Below are 15153 nucleotides of genomic sequence, written 5' to 3'. Positions count from 1 at the left end.
TTTGCGTAAATTTGTAACAGCCATTCTTTCCAAACTAAATGAGCATGAACAATGTGAGAGTGAAATAATGTATTGTAAAGAATAACCTTGACCCTCACAGGCAGCATCTCTTTATTAACGTACGTAACTCGTACGACACTCGAAATCTTAGAAACAACATGTTCCACGTGGTCCTCCCACGTTAAATTCTCATTGAACACAACGCCAAGAGTTTTGAATGCGCGGAGTATCTCTATTTTTTAATCGCCTAACAAAAAATCTGTATTTATAAAAACGCTCTGATTCCTCGGACGGAAAAGTATGGCTTTCGTCTTGGCCGTGTTTATTTTTAATGCATTAGCACTTGACCACTCATGCAAACGCGATAGTGAGCTATTTGCTTCAGAAATTAAGTCATTCGGACATGCAGCTGAGAAAAGCATAGTCGTATCATTGGCATAAATAATATGTTTAACGTTCGGATTAATACATATAATGTCATTCAAATAGATATTAAATAAAAGTGGTCCAAGGATACTTCTCTGAGGTACTCCTGATGTTATTGTTTTTTTTGTCTGAAAAGAAACAATTCAGGTAGACATATTGTTGTCGATTTTCTAATTAAGATGCTAAAAGCGCTAGTGCATTACCACACATTCCATATGTATCTACATTTTTGCGTAACATTGAATGTTCAAGAAAATCAAACGCTTTTGTGAAGTCTACGAAAAACCCAACGCTACTTCTTTTTTTTTTTTTTCAAAGGTGTTTAGCAAACTTTTTTTTTTTGCTCCCGTAAAGCCTGTTCCGTCGACCTGTGTTTACGGAAGCGAAATTGTGACTGGGAGGGTATACTGTATTTATCGCAGAAATTCACTATTTTGGCGTAAGGTACTTTTTCCAGCCCTTCAGAGAAAATAGGAAGTATGGACATAGGGCCTGTAGTTTTCAATGTCATTCTTATCGCCTTTTTTATAGAGCACTGTATAGAACCTGCAATCGTTTTGGAAACACTCCCAGTAAGAAACGAGAGGAGAGGGGGTTAACCGAGGGTCCCGATTTTTATTAGTGATATCATAAGAAGCCAACAAACACTGACACCAAGGACAAAATACGGGAAATTACTTGTGCTAAATAAATAAAAATAAGGAAACGATAAATAAATGGAAATTAAAGTGGATGAAAAAACAGCTTGCCGCCAGTGGAAATCGAACCCACAACCTTCGCAATTCGCGTGCGATGCTCTACCAATTGAGCTACCGTGGCGCAGTTTCCACATCCACTTTCTTGGGTATTTATCGGTCCCAGTAGAACCCTGGGAGTGTTAGCCAGCGCCACCGCTCACATACCTTAGCGGCGGAGGTGGAACGTCCCTTTCGCCGCAGGCGTCACGAGAACGTGATATTTTTTTTTGGGGGGGGGGTGAAGGCAACTGGTCAATAAACCTACACATACTACCTAAAGGCATCAAGAAGAGGGTTATAGCGCCGAAAAAACACAACACACAGCAAGCGAGACGGGACAGGCGCAACTTCCAACTGTTTATTCACCGCGTATGCGAATGAATATAAGGTCAAACAAAGATGGGTAGCAAGAACCACACATGCGCACGAGGTTTTTACAAAAAGCGGGTAAAGATAGGTGAGGTACACACGTATGTCACGCCCGTGTATCTAAAAAGGCAGTTTCATTCTTATAAATGGAGATAGATGGGGCGCTAACACAATCGCTACAGTTTCTTTGAATATAGTAGGCCTCCAACAGTTCACGGGCTGTCTGGTCCTTACTTCTGCTTAAAACCTTTGCTTCTTTCAGCCTTGCCACACACTTAATCTTCCTTTCTTCTCCGCAGGCTTTACAATGATGCGGCAGATGAGAACCAGTACCATTTTTTAAATCGCGATTATGTTCCGCTAATCGGTCATTAATACAACGGCCGGTTTGTCCGATGTACTTCTTTCCACATGTGAGAGGTATCTGATATACGACACCCACGGCACATTTAACAAGTGGGGCTGCATGTCTCTTTTTACAGTCAGTTTTTTTTACCTTGTTGGGATCAGTTTTCACGCACAAGCCAGCCAGTTTCTTTGGGGCAGAAAAAACCACAGGAACCTTATATTTTGTCGCTACATGCTTCAAATTGTGCGCTACCTTATGGGTGTACGGGATGACAACCGGTCTATTTTTGCTTTTGGGGACGTCATCTTGGTCGCCCCTCTTTGTACTTTCTTTTTTCAATTTTTTCAACAAGGCTTCCGCTACTCCGGTTAAAATCGAGGTTGGAAAGCCTGCTTTTTCCAACTTCCTAATCTGGGTGTTAAAGCTTTCCTCTGCCTTATGGCAACAAGATTTCTTCAGCGACGCTTCCAGGCACATCTGAGCAATGGCGCGCTTTACTGTCTTTGAATGGGATGAATCATAAGGCATTAGTTCTTTTTGTGCGCGAGGGCGATACATCCAGCAAAAGCTTTGGTCATTAAGGGTGATGTCAATGTCTAAAAACTGCAATCTGTTGCCTTGGGCAAGCTCATGGGTGAAGTCTAAACCTTTTCCAAGTAGTTTAAAACCAGATAAAACTTCTTCCACTATTTGTGGGTAAGATGAGGAAACCTGTTTCTTTAAAATAATTAAAAAATCGTCAACGTATCTAAAAGTTTTCAGCACTTTGGCTTCGTCGAAAGTATCTGCCAGTGACCTGTCCATCTGCGCGAGAAAGATGTTACATAGCACTGGAGCGACGCAGGAACCAATGCAAATTCCTTTTTTCTGAACAAACAGCTGGTCTTCAAATAATACCAACGTGCAAGACAAGTAATACTCTAACAATGCCAAGAAATTCGCAACAGAAACACCGGCAGAGTTCTGGAAGGAAATCGCCCCATTCTTTTCAATGCACGACTGTACAGCGGCTAACAACTCAGTCTGTGGGATAGAATAGAACAGGTCAACAACGTCAATGGAAAACATATAACCTGAAGACTTATTGTCATTCAAAAATTTAACAACATCAAGAGAGTTCCTGCAAGAGAATGGGTCTTCGACATCTAACCCATTAAGTTGCCTTAGCAGGAAACCACTAACATGGCTCTGCCAAGCCCCTCTTTCACTCACGATACATCTGAACGGGATTCGTTCCTTATGGGTTTTTGCAGTGAAAAACACGTGCAAGCTATTTCCTTTACAAAGCCGAATACCTTTAGCAATTCTGTCCAAGCCAATACTTTCACACAGATAAACCGCATTAGATTTCAGCTTCCCCAGATTAACCACAGTCTTCCGGAAATTCCTGTGCACAGCTTCATGAGCCTTCTCGTTGAACATACCAGACGGAATGATGACGAATCCGCCCTGCTTGTCCGCTTGGGTGAGTCGCAGCTTCTGGTCGGCGAAGAACTCGACGACTCTTTTGGTGGTCGACTCATGTCTAGCTCCGTTGATGGGCGCGGTCCTGTTGAGGCTGTCCACGCCATCTAGCAAGCACCTTTCCTGGTCCTCTGGGTCAGCTTTACCGGCAATCCTTCGATTCAAGGAAAGTATCTCATGCCCTGGAATCCTAGGCTCGATGCTGTACTTCGGGTGGATGAAAAAAAAAAAGTGGAAAGTGGATGAAAAAAACAGGTGTTTTTTCATTCACATTAATTTCCATTTTTTATCGTTCCCTTATTTTCATTTATTAAGCACAAGTAATTTCCCCTATGTTGTCTATGGTGTCTGTGTTTGTTGGCTTCTTATGATATGACTCATAAAAATCGGGACCCTCGGTTAACCCCCTCTCCTCTCGTTTATTACACAACGAAGGTCTCGAATCCGGCAACATTGATGCCTTCAGGTAGCATGTGTGGGTTTATTGACCAGTTGCCTCCAGGCAAAAGCAAATATCACGTTCTCGTGACGCCTGCGGCAAAAGGGACGTTACACGTCCTCCGCTAAGGTATGTGAGTGGTGGCGCTGGCTAACACTCCCAGGTTTCTACTAGGACACATAAATACCCAAGAAAGCGGATGCGGAAACACCGCCATGGTAGCTCAATCGGTAAAACATCGCACGAGAAATGCGAAGGTTGTGGGTTCGGTTCCCACCTGCGGCAAGCTGTTTTTCCGTCCACTTTATTTTCCATTAATTTATCGTTTCCTTATTTTCATGTATTAAGCACAAGTAATTTCCCCTATGTTGTCCTTGGTGTCAGTGTTTTTGGCTTCTTATGATATCCCTGTAAGAAACACAGATTAAATATGTGCGTTAGGCACGGTGAAACTAGCTCTATAATATGTTTGACAGGTGCAACTTTTATACCGTCTGCGTCACTGCTTTTACTGTTATTTAGTCCTCGGAACGCCGAAAAAACATCAGGCTCTATTACAGGACTAAAAAAAAGGGATTCTTGGTTTTTTGCTCTGATGTAATCGAGTGCCCCTTCAGTCGGACGCTCTGCTTTAAGTTCAACAGAGGATTTGCTAAATTCACCCGCGAAACGAGCGCCTGTGATCTCTTCATTGTTACACTCAATCTTTGTAGCAAAGCTAAAGTTCGTGCGGCCATTTTGAACTGCATTTAGTTTTTCCCAATTTCGTTTGTCTTTCCTGCATAACTCTGAACGAAATCGGAAATGAAAACATTTCTGGCAGCCCGAATCTCCTTCGTTAATCTAGCGGAACACTTTATATGCTTTTATTATATCTGGGTCGCGTGTTGCCATGAATTTTACATACAGTTTTTCTCTAATGGGAAACTGTCTGAGAAGTTCTTTGTAATCCATGGCTAACGTATCTTCTTTGGCTTCGAAAAGACTTTTGGGGAGAACATTTATTACATACATCTAGAAACAGACTCAAAAATATGTTTAATGCACTTTCAGCATCTGTATCGTTCAGCACAATATGCCAGTCTACACAATAAATTTGAAATTTCAAGATGTCTATATTCGTTAATGAAAAGTCTTGAAGTGTTGCTATGTGGGTTTCGTTTTACGCATATGTTTATCTAAACACATATATATATATACCAAAGTGATCACTTATACGTGTGTACATTATTCCAGCCTTCATATTAGATGCATGCAAGTTGATTGTAAACATATCAAGCAGCGAAGATGTGGGAGTAATTCTGGTAGGCTTATTAATTACATCCATACATCCACAGGCTTTAATTTTTTGTTCAAATTCCCGTTTTGCGGGCAGATCTCCAAGCATATTGTCACGTGGTAGGGACTGTGAAGAAAGCAGCCAAAATGAGAAAGACGAAACTAGCGTTTTATTGGGCGAACTTGTGCCCTCAAAACAGGCTGCACTCAAGGAACGGCGACAGCGGCGAACACAGTCGGCGATCGGCGAAAAATCGGATCAACGGGTCAAGCGTATCGGGTTTTATACATCAATCGTCGAATGTTCCAGACTAATCGCTGGGACCCGCGTGTCTTCCACAAAGTTCTACATTATTCCCGTCTCGCACACATGCAATCAGTTTACACAAGGTTCAGTCACAGACCGCGGATGGAACCATCGATAACATTCGAGAAACTTCTGATACATGTAGGCGCGTCCTGCGCTGTGCGATAACATTTGTTAGGCGTTGAAACGTGTCGCCCGATAAAGACAAGTACACGTGTCAATATTAATGTCAAAATCTCCGCCGATAATCATAGATAGATTACTTTCATTTGAAAAAGTAAACAAAGAATCTAGAAATACCAAAAAGTTTTGCATATTTCCACTCGGACGCCGTTTCACTACGCTTACTAGTTCTTTGTCGACCGCCAAACACAGGATTTCACAGTCTTCATGCGTGCAAGAAAAATTCGCCACTTGGTCGAAGACAAGAGGTTTCTTCACCATCATTGCCAGGCCTCCTCCACGAGAGGTAGTTCGGTCCCCCAAATAGGTGTTGTAGGAGGGTAAGCATAATGCATTAGCTTCTTCCGTGTACTACGTCTCCGTAAGCATAATGATGTCAAAAGCGAAATCAAGGTTGCTGAACAACATTTTGAACTGAGCGGATTTGTTCTTAGCTGACTGGGCATTGAGATGAAACAGCTTAAGTAAATTGGCATATTCCAGACCACAAACATCTTTAAACTCGGATGGTGTAATGTAATCTTTGTATGAGGCCATAATAAGGAAGGAAAAAAAAGAAACCTAAGTCTATTTAATCTTGGTTAAGTCCTCTTTGCATTTTACATGACGTATTGTTGTTCCATCTTTCTGGCGGACAAAAACATTGCCGTTCCAACGCCAGGCGTATTTGAAATCGTGAACTTTATCCCATCGCCTGGTTAGCTCAAGCAATACCCTGCTGTGTTTCGTCAAATTTTCCTGAATGTAGCAGATCATTTTTGACTGGCCTAGTTCTTTTTTTCTTAAATATTGAGCCTTCAAATCCTGTCTTGCAAGATGTGCTATGATACCTGGTATCTTATCTTTAGGTGCTGGAAAGCTGTGCAAAGCAACAATGTCGTATTTAGTTATTTCTGGAATGTGGAGCTCCACTGCCAGTTCATTAATTTTTGACAATAAGTCTTCGTTTTTACTGACGGGTATGCCATGGAACTCGAGATTTAGTTTTCTGCTTTGCCATTCAAGGTTGTTTAGATCTTGGGTTATCTGTTGTTTTTCAGTTGTGCGGTCTTGAGAATTCAATTGATTCGACTCGTTTTTTTAGATGTGATATTTTTTTGTCATGATTGCGCATGTGTTCCAGAACTTTGTCATATTTATCTGACATCACTTCCATTGCGTGCTCAATTTTTTCTAATGTCACCTTTAATGTCATGAGACTTTCCAGTTTTACATGAATACCTTGAAGCACAGTCGCTATGTCAGCATCTTGTTCTTTTTTCTTTGTTTTGCTGCTTTGGCTACCTCTCGGCTTTACTATCTTACATGTTTCGCAATGTCAACCCTTCCGCCATGCTTCGCTTTTTGATTTGTAGGTTGATTCTGCTATCCCTGAGCAATTACCGAAATGGTACATGATAGAACATTCTCCGCACACCAGCTCTTTCTCACTACTTTCCATGCAATCCGGACATGCATCGTCGTCTGAAAGTGGCATGTTTGCAAGGAAAAAACACACAGAAAAAGAAAAACAGGAATACAGCAATGGCAGCAGCAGTGGTGACAAGAACAAGAGGCAACTAAGTACAACCTACAGAAAACTGGTTCCAACTAACCTGCAATTTGTAGAACAGATGTTTAGCGCTTGTCGACACGCCGCTACTGCTGCCAAGAATAGTAGGACATCGCCTCCGGGGCTCTTCTTACACTCGGTAGAGTCCAATGCCGGGCGTCGCTTCTGTCGGTGCTGGCTTAACACGTGTCCCGGTTGAACATGACGATAGTGCAGCAGATAGCAGGTTTTTCCTAGTCCGATGATGCAGTCATTGGAAATCGGCGGCTTGCTCTTGTATTCCGTAGCGCTTCAACGATGCTCCGTAGGTGCCTGCAATTTGCAGAACAGAGGTTTAGCGCTTGTCGACACGCCGCTACTGCTGCCAGGAATGTCGCTCGTCCTTTTTCCTGCGCTAAAAACGTTAACGTTATGGAATACCAACATGCCCAAACTTACGCTCTTGCAATCATCATCATTAGAGCATGCACCGTTGAAGCACTGCTGCCGCGCAAAGTTACCGGTTGATGTGACAGCGGCTTATAGACGCGCCGTAGATGCTCCCGACGCCTGCACATGCGGCATTCTTGACCGCGAGTATGGCAGCGGTGCCAAACGATGCCAGCTTGTGGTCGCCGGCGTTGATAGCGTGCTTGAAGGTCGTCGGTCCAATGCCTCAGTCTTGTAGTAGCAAGCAGCCACCTACGCAAATAATGAATCCACTGCAAGATGCAATTATCCGGATTTGTGCATGCACCCTTGGAACAGTGCTGCCGCGTAATGTCGCCGGTCAATGTGACAATGGTTTATATAGCTGCCGTAGATGTCACCGACGCTTGCAATTGCGGCGTCTTGACCGGGAGTGTGGCAGCGTCACCAAGGGAGCTCAGCTTGTTGAAGCACGCGTTGATAGCGTGCTTGAAGGACGTCAGTCCGTAGCTCAGTCATGAGGCAGCGAGCAGCCGTCCAGGCAAATGTTTAATCAACCGCAACATGCAATCACCAAGATTAGTGCATGCACTGTCTGAGCACTGCTGTCGCAAAAGTCGCCGGTCATTGTGACAACGGTTGCTATAGGTGCCTTAGATGTCGCCGACGCTAGCGCATGCGGCGTTCTGGACCGGGAGTACTGCAGCGCCACCATGGGATGTCAGCTTGTTGTCGCAGGCGTCATAGCGTGTTTCAACGACGTCGGTCCCATGGCTCAGTACCCAGGCAGCAAGCAGCCTCCTTGGCAAATGATGAGTCCACTGCAAGGTGCAATCATCCAGACTAGTGCATGCACCGTTTGAGCGCTGCTACCGCACAACGTTGCCGGTCAATGTGACAGCTGCTGATATAGGAGCCGTAGATGTGGCCGACGCTTGCTCATGCGGCTTCCTTGACAGGGAGTATGACAGCGTCGCCAAACGATGCTAGCTTGTTGTCGCAGGCGTTCATAATGTCCTTCAAGGACGCTAGTACGTTGATCTTTAATCAAAATTCATAAACGTGCTGTGAGAATAATTGCGTTGACCACAAAGGACGGGCCCTCTGCGCAGATTTTTGCACCGTTGAACATAACGGCCCTTATACATGCTTCCGACTAAAAGACAGCTATAGTAATCCACAGATTATTAACCACGAACAAGCCAGATATTTCATCAAAACTGCTCACGCAAAAAAGGCATACTAGACAAGCTGAGCATAATAGATTCAACTTGCCAAAAACTCATAATGTATACGGTCACCATTCTCCATCATTGAGATGCACAAAAATCAGAAAAGAAACACCCGGCTTCATAAGGAAACTTCAAAATACTGTTCCATAATTAAAACATCGCTTTAAATCATTCATACAAGGCAAAATTCGTTTGATTTTCCAGATGAAGAATCCGGATGCTATTGCCAATCATGCTGTTTTACACTATGCGGGAATGAAGATTTGATTTCTTCTTTCTTCATTTCTAAGTGACTGTGTTGACGTTGTTGCACGAAGCACTGGCACAGGACGTGCTTCGGTCAGTCAACCCATCCTCCGTCTTCAAATACCTTGTGGATGAACAACTTAGACTGACCACAATCCATAAAGAAGCATCTTGTGGTGCTTCCGACGCCTTGTACACGGAAAAAGCACCACTGACAATGTACAAGTACTTCTTAAGCATGACCAGGAATCGTGCATGGGAGGATGGATGGATGGCTGGATGGATGAATGCATGTAGTAATTATTTTATTGCCTAACTCTGTACCTATATTTAAAAAAAACACGATAGATTCCCATAATGAAAGCTTCTGAGCCCCTGTTGTGAACTTTCTTTTTGTACGCCTCCACTGTTTGTCGTTTCCCTACTTTTCCTCCATGAATGTTTCAGTCGCCTCTTATTAATCTCTATTGCGGACATGTTTACTTTCCCCCTGCACTTGCTGAGCCCAAGGGCATTAAGGGGGCCAGAGGTGCCTAAATCGACCGCTGCGCAGGTATATTCACATCCTAATAAAACACGCTGCATCGTTTCCCTAGCTTTACCACAGCCAGCACATGCTTCTTCTTTCTTCTTATAACTGGCTTTATAAATGCCTGTTCTAATGCATCCTGATCTCGCTTGGAAAAGTAATGAGCTTCCCTTCTAGTTATCACAATTCTTTTTTCCTGATTTCGTTTTTCCTCCTAAATAGTTAATCGTAGCAGGTTTGTTTTCCATCGCCGCCACCCGTGAGATTATCTCAGCCTCTCTGACGGTCCGCTTGACGTTCTTTGTTGCTGTGCTGCTCACAATACAGGCCGCATATTTGCTGGTAAGCTTCCAAATTATTTTCCTCCACTTTGAGTCAATGTTTTTTACTGTACAAATACCTGAAACCTCTCCCAGTCTATTTACTTTCTTTTATATTCCTCAGTCGTTTTTTCATAATCAATTTTACTGTGAGCTACTCCCACTTCAAAAGTTGTCCAGCCCATATCACCCGGCACCGCTTCATTTGTAGTCTTCCCGCGAGCGCCCTATGCGAGGCGTGCCAGTGACCTTGGTTGCAATCGAGTCCTGATTGCACCCCTGATTTCAAGCAAACCACGGCATTTCGAAATGTAAGTTCTAGAACCAACACACCTTTTCACCTAACCCGGAGCACCTTGTACCTATTGTATCCCAATAGCGCTCTGTGCTTCATTATGGCCACATTTCTCTTCCCTTCTGTAGTTATTGTTTTTTCCTTCGTTTCCATATAATAATAATAATATTAATAATAATAATATCTTTATTGTCATAACACATATACACCATCATAATCAGGCCTATCTAAGCCTACAAGGGCTTGTGGTACATGGCTCTGCAGAATTGGCAAGGCAATACATTGAAATAGGCAAACAATCACATATCAAATAAAAAAAATGACGCTGTTACATCAAGCGCGCGACATTACATTTGGCTGCGCAAATTTATTACAGCAGTATCTAGAGTTCAAGCTTACATAAAACGAACAAAACCGACAACACAAAATGCAAGAATTAGAATCTTTGAAACAATTTCCACATAAGTGTTACCTGAGATAAGAAGGCAAAGCAATGTGAATACAGAACATGTTAACCCACAGAGAACGTATCATCTTTTTTATCTTTTTATAATAATAATAATAATATTAATAATAATCTTTATTACAAATAATCAATCTGTAATATAATTTTGCTAGGTCTGCCGAAGCCTTCTGTGGGCTTGTATGGCAGAAACCTGGCAGTCAGGGCAATGAATTATGTACCTTATTACAGACAAACTAAATGTCAAACTAAAAAAAATAGGAAAAAACGTATCACAGGTTTTTTCAGGCAAACATGCACAGTAAACAACACTTAATGTTCAAATGAAAACACGTAGCATTCGACAACCATTAATATTGAGTAAACAAGGCACAATATGTAAACAAAGTTACATCCTATCGAGAACGAAAAAAGAAAAAATCGTGAAAACAGCGGAAACAGTCTGATACTGATTTTGGTAAAGAGCACACTACAACAAAAGAGACTTTATACATGTGAAAACTATTCTATCATTGCTTTGAGGGCCTTTTTTAATCCCGACAAATTTGTGAGATCCAGCACAGCACTGGGAAGGTTATTAAACAGGTGGGGGATATAGTACCTTCTTTGTCCTTTTCCATAACGAGTTCTTGTCCGAGGAACTACATATCTGGGATGAGTACGCAAAGCAACACATTTATGGACAGGTTCTCGGAAAGCATTGCTCCAGAAATAACGCATCACAATTGTTGAACGAAACAAAGATTTGAAATCGGGCATTTCTAAATCTCGAAATAAGTTATCTGTGGTTTGGTTGTACGCAACACTTTTTAGTATGCTTTTTAATAGGTTGTCAATTTTATGTTTCCAAAATCCGCTGCAATTAAAAAAACAGGGAATGTCGTACCTTATATGCGAGTAGCCTAAAGCATGCACTATCACTTCTTTAATCTTGGTAGGTACATAACTCCTTATACGGTAAAGGACACATGCAACATTATGTAATCGAGCACAAATTCGAGCCATTTGAATATTCCATGATACGTCAATCTCAAAGTATACTCCAAGGTTCTTGACACTATCCGCATATTGTACTGGGGCACAAACACCGTCTAAACATTCAGAACCGTGAAGGAAAACACGTTGACTTGTTACAAGATCCTTTAACGGATTTCTAAAACATACCAATCGAGTTTTCCTAGCACTGACTTTTATACGGTTCTTCTTTTAAACCAGTTCATCACATTTTTTATGCCGCTTTGACGCAAAGCGACAGCTGCTTCGTACTGCATGTGTTTAGATACAAGCAACGTATCATCTGCATACTGGAAAATCATACATGAAGTTGTTACCTGTGCCAAGTCACAAACGAACAAATTAAAAAGAAGCGGAGACAAAACGGAACCCTGTGGAACCCCTGCGTTAAGAAACCGCAAATAACTCTTTTGGTCGCCAATACATGCGATCTGGGACCGATTTAACAGCTAGTGTTTTATAAATGCATGGAAATGCCCCCGAAAACCGTAATTATGTAGTTTAACACATAGAATACTGTGGCTTACCGAATCAAAAGCCTTTGATATATCTAAAAAAGCTCACAGGCTACCTGGTTAAGTTCAAATGTTCGATATAGAAGATCCGACAGTTCTTCAAAAAGCGCATGCGTGCTTCTACCAGACACGAAGCCATACTGGGAAGGTGATAAGGTGGTATGTTTTAAAACGAACCTCTCAATCGCTTCAAGCACGTGTCTTTCCAACAGTTGCGCTAACAAAGGAAGAACAGAGATGGGGCGATAGTTATCTGGCTTCGAAGCATCTCCGCCTTTAAATATCGGTATCACGCTTGCTCTCTTTAGTGCATCTGTTATTATGCAAGTATCAAGGATTATATTAAAGATAAAAAGAAGCGGATCGGCCAGAACTCTGGCGTTGCGACATATGTCTTCTGCTGTTATGCCATCAAGTCCGACAGCACGGCTTTTTCTAGATCGATGCAACAATCGATGCAAGTCTTCTTTATTTATTGGTGGAAGAAATGCCGAATCTAGTATTGAACTAAGACCACCATTGAGACCAACAGGATCATTGGGCCCATCATTATCAGCGCAAACCAAAGAAAAGAAATCATTGAAGCTCTCCGCCAGATTTTGATTGGTAGATCCGAATTTTTTTGTTATCGGATCCAAATACGTACCTGGATAAGAGCCTCTAAGCTCATTTACCACGGACCACATTTTAGCGGGCTTATAACGCGAGGAAAAAAATTTATTACGATACTAGTTCCTCTTAGAACAGCGCAACAGTGCTGTAGTTTTGTTCCGGGCTTCTCGATAGAGACATTTTAGTGTTTCGTCATCAGGGTGCTGTCGACACCGCTTCCATAAGTTTTCCTTTTCTTCAGTAGCTTTTATTATCTGATTGCTCAGCCAGTATAGGTGTGATCTTCGTTTTCTAACCAAGACTGTTTTTCTACGTACCTTCTTTAAGTCGGAAATCACGGCTATAAAATTATTATGTACACTGTTCGGACAGCTATTTGTTAGCATTGCGTTCCAGACTGGTCGGTCGAAAACTAGTCGGTCGAAATTAAAGCAATCAAATATTTCAATATATTGGGATTCTTTACTTTCGGATTGCTGGGAACTTGGGAATGAAAGCTGGCATCCTATAAAATAGTGGTCTGCCAGCTTTTTCGTCACTCGGACGGAACTGATATTTGAAAAATCTATTGAACGGACCATCACGTGGTCAATACAGGAAGTCACAACACGGGACAAAAGAAGCTCCTCTCGTGTAGCCTCGTTCATAACCGACTCAATGCCATAGTCAGCTGAGATGTTCAAGTAATAGGTAACCATGGCTTTCTCTGAGTTTAAAATGTCTATGTTAATGTCTCCAACGAGACAAACGTTCGAATTAGGAGGTAGACAACCGAGATTTTGCTTTAGTTCATTCAAAAATTGCTTGCACGTGTTCGGAGGGGGGACGATAAAGCGCAGCTAACAACAAAGCCACATTAGAATTTTCCAAGCGGAAGGCGAGGCTTTCCGCCCCGGTTAAAGTAAACGTCGTAGTTGTAGTTACCCATTTCGACTTGATGAATACTGCTATTCCACCACCTCCCCTGGCCGTTCTCGTAAGAAAGTATTCTTGGTAATTCGGTAGACGAAACTGCGACAACATATTATCTTGAACATTTATCTCCGAGAGTACAAATGCATCCACTAAGGCCATGACGTCAGCAACATCGACAAGAAACTGATCCCAGTATTTTCTTATGCTTCTTATGTTTATGTGAACGACTGAAAAAGAAGGCTTGCCACAGTTTTCGAAAATAGATCCCAATGAATCGAAGTCCAGGAGAGAAATACAGTTTATCGCCCTGAGTTTAAAGCATCTTATCGATGTCAGTGACCGAGGCAATCCTGATGACAGGGCCTCCGTCTTCCTTTCGTGCAAAGATCTTTGCATTCCTTACCCAGACAAACTGATAGCTGTTTTCTTTGCCTTTAGACCGAGTTTTCCAAAAAAGTTGCTTAGTAGCTTGGGTGATGTTTTCATTGAGATACATAGCAGGTACATTTGTTGTCTGTGCCAAGGCACGAAGTTTGCCACGAGCCGCCAGCCAAGTGTCCCAAAAAAATGGGGACAAGAATCTAATGTGCACGATAGGCGTTTTATCTTTTGTGGCAGGCAAACGGTGGATGGCAACTATGTCGCGGGGTTCAAAATCTATTATTTCTAGCTTCTGCGCGAGATCAGCGATAGCAGTTCGCAAGTTTTCTCCCGATGAAAACGGAAGCCCGTGTAGCTCAAGGTTCGATAGTCTGTTGTACTGCTCACAGCCATTAATATCAGCCCGCAACTGAACAATCTCAGTGCATTAGGTATTCCCCGTTTCCGTCAGCGACACAACTTGAATTTCTGGGCTTTTCAAGGCCGAATCAGACTTTTCTGTCTGTATCGCAACAGTGTCATAGGCTGAAGACAGAAACTGTACAGAATTTTGAAGCTCAACTACAGTCTCTTTCACTGATAGCACTTCATCTATTTTTGGTTTGAGAGCTAGGAGCTCGTCGAGCTTTTCTCTGAGAGGCAAAAGAAGAACCATCATGTCCTTAATACCCCTTAGGTCTTCTCTGAAAGCATTTAATTCCTTTGCGAACGAGCCAGGATCATGAGCCACTGCAGTTACTTGAGGATTAGCGGCTGTCAATAAGCTCTTATCGCTTGCAGGTGTTCTGCATTGCTTACATTTCCAGGCCTCTCTTTTTGCCACGCCAATTGACGCAAGCGTATTTTCAGCCACACCCGAACAGTTTTTGCCAAGCTAATAGCCTAGTTTGCAATCCATACATGTTAGGAATCTGCCACCACCTGGCAGCTTCTCCGAGCACGATTCAAATTTGGTTCGGTCAGGCATGGTCACACACACAAAAAAAAATTGACAAGGCTGAATATACTGTTCGCTAAATACCTGTCACATCAGCACAATGTTCAATATAACTAGACAGCAGTCGGCAGCACTGGCAAACAACTATGCTCTTAAAATTAATGGCCCACCTGCCAAGACAA

Source organism: Dermacentor andersoni, chromosome 5 (genome assembly GCF_023375885.2).
Source record: "Dermacentor andersoni chromosome 5, qqDerAnde1_hic_scaffold, whole genome shotgun sequence".
Lineage (NCBI taxonomy): Eukaryota > Metazoa > Arthropoda > Arachnida > Ixodida > Ixodidae > Dermacentor > Dermacentor andersoni.
The sequence above is the reverse complement of the archived record's forward strand: the minus strand, read 5'-3'. Positions refer to the sequence as shown.